The sequence below is a fragment of the Nematolebias whitei genome, chromosome 6 (assembly GCF_014905685.2).
Source record: "Nematolebias whitei isolate Nwh7 chromosome 6, NemWhi1, whole genome shotgun sequence".
Taxonomy (NCBI): Eukaryota; Metazoa; Chordata; class Actinopteri; order Cyprinodontiformes; family Rivulidae; genus Nematolebias; species Nematolebias whitei.
Genome location: NC_056503.1, coordinates 9,974,053 through 9,978,372, shown reverse-complemented (window position 1 = coordinate 9,978,372; position 4,320 = coordinate 9,974,053). Strand labels below are relative to the sequence as shown.

The 4,320-nt window shown below is 36.6% G+C and overlaps 1 protein-coding gene across 1 annotated transcript in view; it reads right to left on the bottom strand.

Moving 5' to 3' along the window:
- gria4a (glutamate receptor, ionotropic, AMPA 4a) overlaps positions 1-4,320 on the bottom strand; it is a 192,036-nt gene that overhangs the window by 182,046 nt on the left and 5,670 nt on the right. The window lies entirely within an intron of this gene.

Here is a 4,320-nt window from a genome sequence, read left to right as displayed (position 1 = left end):
CCTAGGTCGTAGATCGATGATAGACTTCATAGTTGTGTCAACTGATTTGTGGCCATTTGTTTTGGACACTCGGGTGAAGAGAGGAGCTGAGCTGTCAACTGATCACCACCTGGTAGTGAGTTGGATCAGAAGGCAGGGGAAGATGCCGGACAGACCTGGTTGACCCAAGCATGTAGTGAGGGTTCGCTAGGAACGCATGGCAGAAAAATCCGTCAAAGAGATCTTTAACTCGCACCTCTGGGAGAGCTTTAACCGCATTCCAGCTGAGGAGTTAATTTACTTTTCAGATGGTTCAGCCAAGGTAAGCATGATGTGAGCACAGGTTTGTAGTGATGGGCAGTTTCAAGCTGCAGCTCAAACATGAGTGTTTCCTAAGCTCTGTGTCGGAGTTTGACTTATTTGGCAAAAATCACATGATCAATGACGTCTGAAGTTTCGAAAATCCCCAAGTTATGGCTTTGGTACCTGATTCAAAGCTTTAGGAAGTAAATCTTTGGTCACATTTGTGGCGTTCTGGTGGTGCATTTGCACAAAATATAACAAGCAAGCAACATAGTGAGACATGAAGTCAGCCTGATGTGTGTTGTGTGATAAAGTCAAAGAGGCAGAAAACCTGCAGCACAAGCATCTTTCTTGACTGGTATTGTGTTGTGAATTAGAAAAGATTTATATAAATCTGCGTTTACAAATGTCAAGTCACGAACAAAGGGGCATCGTACCATGCCACATTTTAAACAACTTTATTCATCAAGTTATTTATCAAACAACCATAACTTTATTCTCATACTGCATAACACTGCATTCTTTTAAAATAAAGGCGTCGCACAGAGGATCAATTCTCAACTAAGAGTCGCACAACCTCGGTACAAATCGCACCTGTTAGTCCAAAATATGGAACAAATATGCTAAGTTATCCATATTTCATGAAGATAATACTCTTAAAATACTATGTGTGTAACCATTTTTATTAATATGTCATTTAAAAATATAACATTTAAAATATTTGAGTACAAATGTGTTCTTCTTTAATTGTTTATAACTGCACCTCCAGTAGTTTACTCATCAGTATGAGAGACTGGCTTAAATGTGGAGTATCTGACGAGTCTCACCTGCCTCCTGACCTATCGTCTCATTTCCACACCATGTGATTGGAAAAGAAACTCACTTTGCAGACTTTTTTTAAATTAAGGACCAGTTCTAACTGGTAATAAAATGGTTGCAAAGAGAAGTGCTTCCTCAAATGGTTTATAAATTACCGGTGTAGCATCCGCATCCTGCTCATATGTGAGCTGTGTGTTCAAAGCAAGTGAGTTTATTGAATATCATGTTATTGCCATCTTCTCATGCAAAACAGACGGTTTTCACTTAAAAGTTATTTTTAGAAATGTCCAAAGATACCTGTAACAATTTTCATCAAATAAAAGTTTTTGAACGCAATGTAAAAAGTTTATGTTTTATTAATTCCAGGATATTTCAGTCTAATTCAGTTTATTTCTATAGTGCCAATTCACAACAGAAGTCATCTCAGGGCACTGCAGAGAAACGATCACAGTTATCTTAAAGGCAAATACTTAACAGACCACACAGAAAGGCTTTGGATCCTGTGACGTCACCACAAACATCACAGCTCCCAAACAGGTGAACTCTCAGGCAAGTGGCAAACACAGTAAGCTGAGAACTACTGTAAATATGAACTGCAATGATTCAATGCTCCACAAAGACAACCAAAAAACAACAACAAGTGCAACAATAAAACTTAATGAAATGTAATGAACTCACTTAAACCCAGCCGTTCCATTAAGGGCTTAACGTCAATTAGACAAGAAACCAGCAATATCTTGAAGGAGGAGCAGAATTTTATCAACTGGTCATTCTCTTTTAGAGGTAAGTAACAAAATAAACAGATAAACATTACAGAAAAATGCTAAAATTAGCAAATTCCAGTATATTGATCCAAAGGTCCAACTGTGGGTGCTTGCTGGACTAGTGTCTTTCATCCACACACAGAAAAAGGCTGACCGTACAGTACTGACTCACTCCCAGTTCATATGTATTTTACATAGTCTGAGGAATAAAACAACACTATTTGACTAAAATAAGCAATAAAGCACAGTTATGACAAGAGAAAGATCTCACATTTGCTTCTGCATTTATAGTGGCAACAGTTCCAGCAGGAAAAGGGTGTGCTCACACCCAATTAATCATAAGTAATTACTTAAAAACAACAATCACAGCATGATTTTAGAAAAAAATAAACAATTGCAAAAAATGGCCAAATCTTTCTGCTGTCAAAATACTATTTAAAACATAAAGAAAAATAGCTACCACTTTACAATAAAACTCCCCTTATAGATGGCTAATAAATAGTTTATAGATACGTTATTAATTCCTCTAAAAACAATTTATAAATCATTAATAACTGCTTATTATGCATTAATTAAAGGTGACAGACAAAACCGACCAGTTTCTTGCCAAATAGTGAGCCAAATCTGTTCACGTATATATTTCACCTAGAGTTCTTATATTAAATTATTATATTATAATATTGTATTATTATTATCATATTAAGCATGTCTCAAAGACATAAAAACATGGATGACCCTAAATTTTCTTCTTTTGAACACAGACAAGACTGAGGTTTTAGTTTTTGGACCTGAGCACCTTAGGGATTAATTTTTCAGTCTTTCTCCATCCTTAGATGGCATAATCTGTCCTCCAGCTCTAATGTTAAAAATCTTGGTGTTATTTTTGATCAGGACGTGTCTTTTATCCCCCACATTAAAAACGTTACAAGAACTGCCTTCTTCCACCTGCTTTATATCAATAAAATTAGAAACATCTTATCTAAAAATGATGCAGAAAAATTGGTCCGTGCATTTGTCACGTCTAGACTGGACTATTGCAATGGTTTATTATCTGGGTGTCCAAATACGTCTTTAAAACGTCTTGATTTGATCCAAAATGCTGCTGCCAGAGTCTTAACTGGAGTTACTGGGAGAGCTCATATCTCTCCAGTTTTAGTTTCTCTCCATTGGCTCCCTGTCAAATCCAGAATAGAATTCAAAATCTTACTTTTAACCTACAAAGCTCTCAACAACCTAGCTCCATCTTATATTACAGATCTTTTTGTTCCATGTTTTCCCAACAGAGCACTTCACTCTCAGGCTGCAGGTTTACTCATGGTCCCTAGAGTTTCCAAAAGCAGAATGAGAGGAAGATCTTTCAGTTATCAGGCTCCTCTCTTGTGGAACCAACTTCCAGTTTCTGTCCGTGAGGTGACACATTATCCAGTTTTAAGACTGGGATTAAGACTTTCCTTTTTGATAAATCCTATAGTTAGGGTTGGCTTGTCATGCTGCCATAAACTTAGACTACTGGAGGACAAACTGACCTCATTTCCTTAAATAAAAATTATTTAATTGTTAAAATTTAACAGTTTTCATTTGATACTATTTCTATCTTAACATGTGATTCTTGACCTGCCATTGTGTATCTGTTCCTCCTTCCTGTTCCTCTCAAACCCAGCTGGTCGAAGCAGATGGTCGCTTGTCCCGAGTCGGGTTCTGCTAAAGGTTTCTTCCTCATGAGGGAGTTTTTCTTTCCACTGTCGCCTTCATGTTTGCTCAAGATGAGAGTTCTGTGATGGAGTTAAATTCAAATCAGTCTGCTCCTCAGATAAATAATGTTAAATTATTATTTTTATATATGAATGTTTCTGTTCAGTGCCTGAGATGACTTCTGTTGTGACTTGGTGCTATAGAAATAAACTGAATTGAATTAATTGCATTTAAACATTTCAGACCAAGTTACTACCTTGTCAGCACAATAAGCATTTGTAAACCTCATTTTTTAGGATATAATATTAGTTGTAGATACTTATAATGCAGTGATAAAGTACAATATTATATGATAAAAAAACAGGTTTACAAATGCTTATTGTGTTTACAAGGTAGTAACTTAGTTTGAAATGTTTAATATAACTCTAGATGAAATATATAGGTGAACACTCTAAAAAAGTTAAATCTGGTCCTCTGGACATTCAAAAAAACCCAAAACAAAGCAAATCAACAATAAAATGTAGAAACGTTTCGTCTCTCATCCAAGAGACTTCTTCAGTCTGAGGTGCTGTATTCAGCTCAGTCTCTTAAAAAGCACCTTCTCAGAGTGGATCAACCAGTTTTGCTGCTGACAACCAAAACCAGCTCAAGAAGGACCATCAGCCTAACAATGGATCATTAGCACACTGATGGCTGTTTACTGTTCACAGAGGGCTGAGTGATACTAGCAATCACAGCATTGTAAGAGGGGGACAGTTGAACC